Source organism: Triticum urartu, chromosome 4A (genome assembly GCF_056163025.1).
Source record: "Triticum urartu cultivar PI428250 chromosome 4A, HENAU_Tu73, whole genome shotgun sequence".
Taxonomy (NCBI): Eukaryota; Viridiplantae; Streptophyta; class Magnoliopsida; order Poales; family Poaceae; genus Triticum; species Triticum urartu.
This window is the reverse complement of record NC_141876.1, coordinates 359,862,116-359,875,192: the sequence shown is the minus strand read 5'-3', so window position 1 is coordinate 359,875,192 and position 13,077 is coordinate 359,862,116. Positions and strand designations below refer to the sequence as shown.

Genomic DNA, 13,077 nt, shown 5'->3' with positions numbered 1-13,077 from the left:
GCTCCTCCGCCGGCCCCGCGCTAGTGCTGCACGCCTGCGGCCGCGCCGCGCTGCCCCCGGCGCCGACCATCGCCCCGCCTCGCCCCATGCCGCAGCTGCTGCTTCCTGCACGTGCCCGCTACGCACGCGCGCGCCGCCTTGCTCCCTTTGCCGCCTGCGCCACGCAAGCCGCCGCCCCTGCATCACCTCTGCCGGCTACGGCCGTCCGGCGAGCCGTGCCACTGTCCGCGCGCCCGGACCCGATGACCCAGCGCCCACTACTCCGCTCGGGTTGCGCCCACACCCCCTGCACACGACGCCCGTCGTCCGCTGCGCCCGCTCGGGCAGTGCCCACGCCCGGTGCCCGTTAACCCCACAACCACTAAGGCCCGCAGGCCCTATGACATGTGGGGCCCCACCCCAGAACTTATTTAAAAAAATAAAAATAAAAATAAATAAATAAATAAATAATTGATTAATTAAAGAATTAATTAACTTAATTAAGTTTGATTAACTAAACTAAAACAACTAATTAAGCCTAACTAATTAACCTAAACCCTAATTAACTAAAACAGTCAATGACAGGGGGGTCCCACCCGTATTGACTAGTCAAACGTTGACTGGTCAACTGGGTCCCTCTGGCCCACCTGTCAGTCACTGGGTACACTTTTGTGTACACTGTGCTGGGTGCGCCTAGCAATTTAGCAATTATTTTTGAATTAAAAATAATTCCAGAAATTAATAAAATCTTTAGAAAATCATATCTTTTAATCCGTAACTCGGATTAAATTATTTTCAACATGAAAGTTGCTCAGAACGACGAGACGAATCCGGATACGCAGCCCGTTCATCCGCCACGCATCCTTAGCATAGCGAACACGCAACTTTCCCCCTCCGGTTCGTCTGCCCAAAAACGCGAAACACCAGGGATACTTTCCCGGATGTTTCCCCCCTTCACCAGTACCACCTCGTACCGCGTTAGGGCACACCTAGCATCACGCTTTGTCATGTCATGCATCGTCATGCATTTGTTTGCATTATATTTATTGTTTCTTCCCCCTCTTCTCTCGCTAGACACCGAGACCGATGCCGCTGCTACCCAGTACGACTACGGTGTTGACGACCCCTCTCTCTTGCCAGAGCAACCAGGCAAGCCCCCCCTTGATCACCAGATATCGCCTACTCTTCTCTATACTGCTTGCATTAGAGTAGTGTAGCATGTTACTGCTTTCCGTTAATCCTATCCTGATGCATAGCCTGTCCTTACTACTACTGTTGTTACCTTTACCTGCAATCCTAATGCTTAGTATAGGACGCTAGATTACCATCAGTGGCCCTACATTCTTGTCCGTCTGCCATGCTATACTATCGGGCCATGATCACTCGGGAGGTGATCACGGGTATATACTATATACTTTATACATGATACATGTGATGACTAAAGTCGGGTTGGCTCGAGGAGTACCCACGGTTGATTCACGAATTGGGGGCTGGAAGGACATACTTTTGTTGGTGAACGTTGCAGAAAACAAAAAATTTCCTACGGTTTCACCAAGATCCATCTATGAGTTCATCTAGCAACGAGTGATCGGATTGCATCTACATACCTTTGTAGATCACGCGCGGAAGCGTTCAAAGAACGGGGATGAGGAAGTCGTACTCGACGTGATCCAAATCACCGGAGATCCTAGCGCCGAACGGACGGCACCTCCGTGTTCAACACACGTACGGTCAGCGTGATGTCTCCTCCTTCTTGATCCAGCAAGGGGGGAGGAGAGGTTGATGAAGATCCAGCAGCACGACGGTGTGGTGGTGGATGCAGGGCGTCACTGCAGCAGGGCTTCGCCGTTATACTGCGAGAGGGAGAGGTGTAGCAGGGGAGAGGGAGGCGCCAAGACTCAAGGGTGCGGCTGCCCCCTCTCCCCCCCTTTATATAGGCCCCCTAGGGGGGTGCGCCGGCCCTAGGATATGGGAACTCCTAGGAGGGGCGGCGGCCAAGGGGTGGAGTGCCCCCCAAGCCAGGTGGGGCACCCCCCACCCTAGGGTTCCCAACCCTAGGCGCATGGGGTGGGCCAAGGAGGGCGCACCAGCCCACTATGGGCTGGTTCCCCTCCCCACTTTGGCCCATGGGGCCCTCCGGGATGGGTGGCCCCACCCGGTGGACCCCCGGGACCCTTCCGGTGGTCCCGGTACAATACCGGTGACCCCCGAAACTCTCCCGATGGCCGAAACTGCACTTCCTATATATAATTCTTCACCTCTGGACCATTCCGGAACTCCTCGTGACGTCCAGGATATCATACGGGACTCCGAACAACTTTCGGGTTACTGCATATTCATATCTCTACAACCCTAGCATCACCGAACCTTAAGTGTGTAGACCCTACGGGTTCGGGAGACATGTAGACATGACCGAGACGGCTCTCCGGTCAATAACCAACATCGGGATCTGGATACCCATGTTGGCTCCCACATGCTCCTCGATGATCTCATCGGATGAACCACGATGTCGAGGATTCAAGCAACCCCGTATACAATTCCCTTTGTCAATCGGTACGTTACTTGCCCGAGATTCGATCGTCGGTATCCCAATACCTCGTTCAATCTCGTTACCGGCAAGTCACTTTACTCGTACCGTAATGCATGATCCCATGACCATACACTTGGTCACTTTGAGCTCACCGAGTGGGCCCAGACATACCTCTCCGTCATACGGAGTGACAAATCCCAGTCTTGATCCGTGTCAACCCAATAGACACTTTCGGAGATACCCGTAGTACACCTTTATAGTCACCCAGTTACGTTGTGACGTTTGGTATACCCAGAGCACTCCTACGGTATCCGGGAGTTACACGATCTCATGGTCTAAGGAAAAGATACTTAACATTGGAAAAACTCTAGCAAACGAACTATACGATCTTGTGCTATGTTTAGGATTGGGTCTTGTCCATCACATCATTCTCCTAATGATGTGATCTCGTTATCAATGACATCCCCATGTCCATAGCCAGGAAACCATGACTATCTGTTGATCAACGAGCTAGTCGACTAGAGGCTCACTAGGGACACATTGTGGTCTATGTATTCACACATGTATTACGATTTCCGGATAATACAATTAAAGCATGAACAATAGACAATTATCATGAACAAGGAAATATAATAATCATTTTATTATTGCCTCTAGGGCATATTTCCAACAGTCTCCCACTTGCACTAGAGTCAATCATCTAGCTACATTGTGATGAATCGAACACCCATGGAATTCTGGTGTTGATCATGTTTTGCTCTAGGGAGAGGTTTAGTCAATGGATCTGCTACATTCAGGTCCGTGTGTACTTTACAAATCTCTATGTCTCCATTTTGAACACTTTCACGAATGGAGTTGAAGCGACGCTTGATATGCCTGGTCTTCCTGTGAAACCTGGGCTCCTTGGCAAGGGCAATAGCTCCAGTGTTGTCACAGAAGAGAGTCATCGGGCCCGACGCATTGGGTATGACTCCTAGGTCGGTAATGAACTCCTTCACCCAGACTGCTTCGTGTGCTGCCTCCGAGGCTGCCATGTACTCCGCTTCACATGTAGATCCCGCCACAACACTTTGCTTGCAACTGCACCAGCTTACTGCCCCACCATTCAAAATATACACGTATCCGGTTTGTGACTTAGAGTCATCCAGATCTGTGTCGAAGCTAGCGTCGACGTAACCCTTTACGACGAGCTCTTCGTCACCTCCATAAACGAGAAACATTTCCTTAGTCCTTTTCAGGTACTTCAGGATATTCTTGACCGCTGTCCAGTGTTCCTTGCCGGGATTACTTTGGTACCTACCTACCAAACTTACGGCAAGGTTTACATTAGGTCTGGTACATAGCATGGCATACATAATAGAACCTATGGCTGAGGCATAGGGGATGACACTCATCTCTTCTATATCTTCTGTCGTGGTCAGACATTGAGCTGAGCTCAATTTCACACCTTGCAACATAGGCAAGAACCCCTTCTTAGACTGATCCATATTGAACTTCTTCAATATCTTATCAAGGTATGTGCTTTGTGAAAGACCTATGAGGCGTCTTGATCTATCTCTATAGATCTTGATGCCTAATATATAAGCAGATTCTCCAAGGTCCTTCATTGAAAAACTCTTATTCAAGTAGGCCTTAATGCTGTCCAAAAGCTCTATATCATTTCCCATCAAAAGTATGTCATCTACATATAATATGAGAAATGCCACAGAGCTCCCACTCACTTTCTTGTAAACGCAGGCTTCTCCATAAGTCTGCATAAACCCAAACGCTTTGATTATCTCATCAAAGCGAATGTTCCAACTCCGAGATGCTTGCACCAGTCCATAAATCGAGCGTTGGAGCTTGCACACCTTGTCATATCTTGTTCTAAGTATCGAGTTGTAATTCATGAGTTGTAAGTAAATAAAAGTGTGATGATCATCATTATTAGAGCATTGTCCCAGTGAGGAAATGATGATGGAGACTATGATTCCCCCACAAGTTGGGATGAGACTCCGGACTAAAAAAAGAGGCCATAAAAAGAGAGAAAAGTCCCAAATAAAAAATAAAATAAAAAACGAGGCCATAAAAAAAAGAAAATGCCCAAATAAAAAAATAAAAAAATGAGAGAAAAAGAGAGAAGGGGCAATTCTACTATCCTTTTACCACACTTGTGCTTCAAAGTAGCAGCATGATCTTCATGATAGAGAGTCTCCTATGTTGTCACTTTTATATACTAGTGGGAATTTTACATTATAGAAGTTGGCTTGTATATTCCAATGATGGGCTTCCTAAAAATGCCCTAGGTCTTCGTGAGCAAGCAAGTTGGATGCACGCCCACTAGTTTATTTTGTTGAGCTTTCATACACTTATAGCTCTAGTGCATCCGTTGCATGGCAATCCCTACTCACTCACATTGATATCTATTGATGGGCATCTCCATAGCCCATTAATACGCCTAGTTGATGTGAGACTATTTTCTCCTTTTTGTCTTCTCCACAACCACCATTCTATCTCTCCCTAATAATAAAGCACAGATTGAGTCTCCGGATTCACCGTCGCGGCGTTTTTTCATAAAAGTCCTTATAGTTTTTGGCAATGAACCCGTAGTCCTGACGTCTAAGTGGAAAAAAACGATTCGATTTTTACTCCTCGCCCCCGTCTCCTTCTTCGACCCACACACGAACGTGGGTTCGAGCCGCCGGCCCTCCAGCTTGCCCGCCCCTCTTCCCCGTCTTCTCCCCCCACCTCTACTCCCCCAGGCCATACCGTGGTGGATGACATGCCCGCCGACGCTCCATCCTCCCCTCTTCTCCATCTTTCCCCTAGCCATCTCCCTCCTCCCTCCCTGTTTCGCCCCCACCCCTACTCGGATCTGGTCTGGAATTTGGCGCCGGCGACTTGGAGGCGGAGGACACTCGAGCGCTCCTTCTGGATCGGGTCAACACGGCTTCGCCGCTCGATGCGGAACGACGGGGGCGGCTAGATCGGCGGCGGCGGCTGGAGCATGCAGAACGACGACGGCGGCTGGAGTTGGGGATTGCCATCCCTGTGAGGAGCGCGTCTCGCCGGCCGCGGCTTCACTGGGAGGAGCGCAGCTGCGTAGTCCGTCGCTCGCACCGCTGCTTCACCGGTTAGGAGCATCAGCTACGGCGCTTGCCATCCCCGTGGTCACCGCTGCTGCTGCAAACGCTGGTGATGGAGAATCGCTCCTTGGTTTTTGTTGCTGCCAGATCCTCAATCGCTACCTCGATCTTGCCATCACCAGCCCATCAAGGGCTCCAATATCCTCAGGTATCCACCAGAAAAATAAGGAAAAAGCTCAAGTTCTGACTCATGTGTTTCTAGATTAAAAAACAAGAAGCTCTAGCCCATGTGGTTGAGGTTGTCTCTTATCTTATTTGCTTAGCGTATTTATATTTCATCAGGATGCAAGTTGCTACTTGAGTGTTAGAATTTGTGAAATACCGATTTTCTCTTGGCCCCAACGACATTGCTTGGCTCCACTCAAAATGCCAGTTGTTAGAAGTAATATGTTCTTCCTTTTCCCCGAAGAAGATTTATACAATCTGATCATCTATACATTGGACAGATAAACAATAGAAAGAGAACTCAATCTGATATGCTTTTGTTCAGGTCCAGATATAGAAACCATAGATTGGTAAATGCATCTAAATTCTAAATTAAATTATGCTTAATGTGAGAGGAAAGCAAGATTTCCTTACAGTACTGATGGTTAATGACAGAAGCATATCAAGTATAACAGTGAAATTGCAGTACTGTTGTTCGTCGCGTTGTTCAGTTAAAGGTTAATATCTCCAAACTTCATTTTCTCTTTTTGTAGAAGCTCTCGCCTAACAACTTATTTTCTAGGACTGTTAGTCTTTGTTTAACAAATTTGAATCTTGATGTGGCTAAACGGTGAATAAATTCTACTGTAAACATTAGTGTGTATGTCGCTCTTTTCTTCCTACAAAAAATAGTCCGCTCATTAAACTTAAATGCAATATCAATTCACTCCGAAGAGGCTTATCCCCTTTCACTAACTACCTATTCCTTTGACCTGTCAAACAATCAAAAGGATCCCTTTAAATTGGTTCTAAATGTTTATGCAGCATCAGTGTTATAAGGTACCAGAAAACATGTGGAGAGAATACTTCGTTCCGTTGTGAAAACAATAGCTGTACTCTTCTAGGTTTTGTTAGATCAATTGGCTACTTTGACGGATTCTTGTGTGGACGTGATGGGCAGGTACTTCGCCCTCTTCCTCATCCTTCCTGTACTCCCCCTATATCTTATTTGCACACTCCCAACCCATTTTTTTGCCTTATTTGCACATTTGTTATAACAGCAATGTGACATTATGGTATGATATTTGCAATCATCCACTTAAATGGCACCTTCAGTTCCAAAGAAAATAGATGTATTTGACTCTTTTTGTTTACATCCATCATGCCAACAATGATTAGAGGAAATCGGTAGTGATAACATGATTTGTTGACTTACTTGGGCTTGGTACAGCGCTGCCGTATAGAGACACTATGCGATGCTAGATTTGGTATGATGCGATGCCAGCTGTGAATCTGGGAGTGAAGGAGGTCACGATGGAGTGGCTCCTTCTCCATCATGGTTTGTAGCACTCGATACCCATGCAATTAATTAATACTCAATTTTCTAGCACTCGATACATCATGGTATACTTAAGAGACACATTTCTCCCTTTCCATCCCTATAGAGTTGATTTGGTTTTTTTAGCATCTCCCAGTAAATATAAGTCCGTTGTTTTCATTTTCATTGGTACTCCCTCCGTCCGAAAAAAGCTTGTCTCCATTGAAACAAAGGACTGAATCTGACAGTTCTACAAATTCAAACCTTTGAGCCTAGCTATTCCAAGATGCATATTATTTAGTATGTCACTTCATACATCATAATTGCTGCTGCAATTTATATACTTGACATATAAACTTTCATAATCCTACTGGAAGCTGTGTTTCCCTGCTTCATACACCTTTTTGTTGGGCAATGCTGCCAGTTAAAACATTGACTGCAACTTGCTCTGGCGGATGTCTCAACTATGTAGCGAAATGAAATGATTTGAATACAAATATTACAAGTCCTATTTTTTTTACTTGGATGGGTTCATGTTACTAATTGTTTGGTAGATTGCGGTTGCCAATTTTCTATGATATTGTAATGGCCACAATTCCATTTGGTTACTTACAGATCTGAACTATAACATAGTGCACACATTAGTTGGAGAAGGAACTGCCTTCCAAGCTTATAAATGATTTCGTCTTACAGGCCAGCCAAAAAATCTTCAACCCTCATTGTATAATGAAATTATACATCTGCAACTCTCATTGCAAGTAAATTATAATTCTTCAGCGCTCATTGTATAAGTATAACCATGTGATTTGGAATGATTGATAATCCATATATCCCACACTTATATTAAGTTTGTTCAGTGAGAATGTGAGATACAAGTACAACTTTAATACAAAGTTGTACGAAGTTAGGGATAGCAGAGTATTCCAGTATTCATGTTGAAAGCTATGTTAAATCCTAAATTTTGTATGCTTCTGAAATGAAGGTGAGCAATAGCATCTTGCATTAACAGAAGAAATTATGTTTCCATATTTTCATTTTAATGTTTTCTATGTGTTTTAATTTTATGCTTGAGTTTATTTATTTTTCATTCTTTTACTTTAATCCACAACCCAACTGGGCATACATAGTATCTTACCTGTCCCATAAAAGGTTCTTGCTGAAAGCATAATTTTTCTTCATGTTGAACATAATTGAGGAGAGATTAATCAAATAATCCTTTTTATTTTAGGTCATGCTTATTGGGTTATGAGTGTGATGTTTTTTCCCGTTGCAACGCACGAGCAGTTTTCCTTTTATTTAATAATAAACCAGCGATTGCTTCTGGTCGTCTCTCATCGGGCTTTTTTGCAAAAAAGTATCCCCGTTTCTGATAAATTGACCCGCAGCCCAACTTAAAGTGTGGATAATGTTCCGTTTTTTGCAAAAAAAAAACCCTGCCACCACAGCCCGTACGAGAACACGAGCGTTACCTCCGCGGCCGCGCCCCATCTCTCCACTATCGTGCCCCCGTCCCTCTGCTCGCCGCCGCGCGCACCGTCCCTCTGCTAGCCGCCTTGAACCATCCCTCCACCGCCGCGCCCCCGTCCATCCTCTCCTCGGTGCCCGTCCTCGCTCCACCGTCGCCGAATCTGGACGAGATCGGGAGAATCCGCCTCATCTCGCGCAGCTGCTCGTCGGCCATGCGGGGAGGACGAACGAGCTGCTCATCGGCGTCCGTCCCACAGCCCCGCTGAAGAAGGCGCCCAGCCCCCTCGACAGCGCACTCCTCCTACTTGCCGCCCGGTATACCTTCCCTACTCTCCGGCCCTTGGATCCCACTCCCCCTATCGTAATATTCTAATTTCGAGGCAAACATATGTTTGATGAAATTTGACTATAGAATTGTTTTCTGTACTGCTATCGTGTTACGTCGTCAATTCAGGATGTGTAGAAGATGTTGTCCTGGGTCTATAGAGGATGCGGTGCGTGGCTGCTTGTGTGTATGCATATATGTTAATTGGTGGCTGGTGTGTGTGTGTGTGTTCAGGGTGCAAACAATGACAGCGAGTAGGCGGCAAGTATACTGCGCCGAGAAGCGATACAGGGGCATGAAGCAAGCGAGCAGGCATGCACGGCGACCTGCTACTGCAGTAATAGTAGCCTTGACGGAGCACCGGGGCCGGCTCGACAGGGCATGCCACCCGCCGGTAGACACCTGGTTGTGTGAGACGGAGATGAACCCCCCCCCCCCCCCCCCCCCCCCCCCCCCGTCGTCGCCTCTGCAGCCTGGACAGAGCTCCGCCGGTGCTGGGGATGAACCCTGCGCCTGTGATGGTGATGACGCTCTCCATTCTTCAGAGATGTGGCCCTGTCATTGTTGGCTGTTGAATTTGCGATGTAGTCCGTCCCTATGTCGGTGTATTAACCACTTCGCCCTCCCGCACAATGAGCAGAACAGAGCAGCGTCTGCAATTTACCCATTGATTTCTTGAAGTGATTCAAACCTAGGAAGCCTGCTAATTGTGCAAGCAACAGGGTAACAAGTTTCAGTTTTCTTACTAATGCACCTCAATTTGCAAGGTTAGAACAATGTCAGTTTACTTTATGTTGGTTTTCTAATTTCTACATATTCCCTCAAGCAAATCTAATTATCTAGGTAGTACGGAAAGCAGGCAAATTATGTAACTATTTGGGTGTACTCATGTCAGATTGAGGAGAAAGAATTATTTTATTCACCATCCTATTTTTTATCTATATGATGATCACTTTTTCCATCTTGTGATCATCTTTGCTCCAGTTGTGCGAATACTTTGTTTGCACTTTAGTGGGACTGAAATTTTCCTGCTACCATGAGTCATGGTAGTAGGCTGCTGCGGCAAAAAACTGGTAAGCCCCCTAAGGGAAGAAATTTGAAGAAAGTCTCATCCTGCTTACCATGTTTTATCTTAAAATATTGGCTTGATTTTTTTCTGTGTAACCTATATCTCTGCATGGTTACTTTCTCCAGACATGCTTTAGCTGCAGCATTGGTCAAGTGGCTTGACATACCTCACATGAGTCATCGCCAAATGGCCCTTTTCTGAAATTCATTCTCTTATGCACTGAGAGAGGAGTTACTCCATGACAGTATGTATACATACAAATGCAAGCAATGGAGAAACTCATGCAGATGATGACTAAATAATTTTTTTAATTTTCCAACCTGAATTGGCTACAGAGGTTGGGAAAAGAGGAGTCCAGGCTCTGATGAACACATGTTCTTTCGCAGGTGACTAATAGTTGGCACCTCTGTCTTTACATTACATCAGGCCAGCACTACAAAGCCCATGTATGCCTCTGCCTGCCTGCTCAATGGATGATCCGATCACAAAAAGTGGATAAAAATACTCATCAGTTTGTCAAAATACATGTTTGTTATCTTAGGAATGAGTATAGCTGTCACCAGAGTACAAGCAAATATTTCAATTTTTCCATGAAGCAAACTTATGTTATGATTATCACATTTTGATCTTGGAGTAATGATTGACGAAACTAGATGGTTACTGCAGTCTGCACCAGTCCAGTATTTCTAATTACAAGTTTGAGCTCCATAGGGATAATCTGATTAGTGTATCACAAGCTTTTTGTTTCTAATTGTGCAAATTCTATAGTTATTTTAGTGTTTTGCAGAATGCATAGATTTTCCATAACAGAAAGAAGTGGAAATTGGTGATTGAATGTCAAATGGCAGTGATTTTATATCAATGTGTGGGAGGTTGATGAAAGATTGCATGCAGAGTATACCAGTGAAAAACATCATTTATTTAGATGAGCTATTACCAAAGCAGATATACTATATTTCTAGCTGAAGTTAACATTGCTAAAATATTTCACTGGGCAGCAACTTGAGGGCAAGCAACATACATATAAGCCTATTCTGAAATGTTTGGAAATATTGAAGCTTCAGCACCGCACTCCCTTCTGTTGCTTGAGGGGTTGATCACCAGCATAGCATAGGCCGACGGCGGGGAGGTGGTCTGTATCGGGGAAGAGGGCGATGCTGGGGAGGAGGCCAATGATGTGGAAGAGGGTGATGAAGGGAGGAGGACGGTGGTAGGAGAGGGAGGCAATGGCGTGGTGGCGAGCTAAATAGAATGAGGTGGAGGGTTGGTGGTTCGACGGTGGCGAGCTTGTGAGAAGGGAACAATGGCGGCGTCATGAATAGCGCTTCGACTGGGTTCGTCAGAAGGGGAATTCAGAACTATGTTATGCCACTTGGCAATGGCATTGTCGTCGTAAATATATTAAGCTATGTGATTCGACTTCACAAAGCTAAGCTTCGGCAACTTCACCAAATTATACTAGCTATGAGAGGCCTCCGATCCACGTAGTTGGTGAAGCACGGAGTTAAAGGAGATTCGAGCAATCCCTGAACTAAAATTCTGCTCTTGGACATCAACATATCAAACTGAAACAAGACTGATTGATGCGCCTACCCTACCAATGGTTGAATACAATTTTGTAGGTCTTAGTGTCACCTCATGATACTATCCATGCTTTCCATCCTCGATAAGCCATTCGTTTAACTGCACTGTCACCCGTAGCAACGCACGGGCATACTTACTAGTTCCACCTATAGTGCTATATCCATGGCTCATGCTCATGTATTGCGTGAAGATTGAAAAAGTTTGAGAACATCAAAAGTATGAAACAATTGCTTGGCTTGTCATCGGGGTTGTGCATGATTTAAATATTTTGTGTGATGAAGATAGAGCATAGCCAGACTATATGATTTTGTAGGGATAGCTTTCTTTAGCCATGTTATTTTGAGAAGACATGATTGCTTAGTTAGTATGCTTGAAGTATTATTATTTTTATATCAATATTAAACTTTTGTCTTGAATCTTATGGATCTGAATATTCTTGCCACAATAGGGAGAATTACATGGATAAATATGTTAGGTAGCATTCCGCATAAAAAATTATGTTCTTATCATTTACCTACTCGAGGACGAGCATGAATTAAGCTTGGGGATGCTGATACGTCTCCAACGTATCTATAAGTTTTTATTGTTCCTTGCTATTATATTATCAACCTTAGATGTTTTATATGCATTTATATGCTATTTTATATGATTTTTTGGACTAACCAATTGACATAGAGCCCAGTGCCAGTTTCTGTTTTTTCCTTGTTTTAGGGTTTCGAAGAAAAGGAATATCGAACGGAGTCCAAACGGAATGAAAACTCCGGAAAAGTTATTTTTGGAAAGAAAGCAACACAGGAGACTTGGAGTGTACGTCAGGGGATCAATGAGGAAGCCACGAGGCAGGGGGCGCGCCCACCCCCCGGGCGCACCCTCCACCCTCGTGGGCCCCTCATGGCTCCCCTGATGTATTTCTTCCGCCTATATATATCCATATACCCTAAAATGATCGGGAGCAGAATAGATCGGGAGTTCCGCCGCCAGAAGCCTCCCTAGCCACCGAAAACCTATCTAGACCCGTTTCGGCACCCTGCCGGAGGGGGCAATCCCTCTATGGTGGCTATCTTCATCATCCCGGTGCTCTCCATGACGAGGAGGGAGTAGTTCTCCCTCGGGGCTAAGGGTATGTACCAGTAGCTATGTGTTTGATCTCTCTCTCTCATGTTCTTGATTTTGGCACGATCTTGATGTATCGCGAGCTTTGCTATTATAGTTGGATCTTATGATATTTCTCCCCATCTACTCTCTTGTAATGGATTGAGTTTCCCCTTCGAAGTTATCTTATCGGGTTGAGTCTTTAAAGATTTGAGAACGCTTGATGTATGTCTTGCCGTGCGTATCTGTGGTGACAATGGGATATCACGTGATTCACTTGATGTATGTTTCGGTGATCAACTTGCGGGTTTCGCCCATGAACCTATGCATAGGGGTTGGCACACGTTTTCGTCATGATTCTCCGGTAGAAAATTTGGGGCACTCTTTGAGGTTCTATGTGTTGGTTGAATAGATGAATCTGAGATTGTGTGATGCATATCGTAT

General features: G+C 45.3%; 1 long non-coding RNA gene across 1 annotated transcript; it reads left to right on the top strand.

The window, feature by feature from the left end:
• The first annotated feature begins 5,126 nt into the window (after nt 1–5,126).
• Nucleotides 5,127–9,810, top strand: LOC125551736 (uncharacterized). The gene is made up of 2 exons (XR_007303083.2): nt 5,127–8,878; nt 9,123–9,810. It is a non-coding gene; the product is annotated as an uncharacterized LOC125551736 (long non-coding RNA).
• The last annotated feature ends 3,267 nt before the right edge of the window (nt 9,811–13,077 follow it).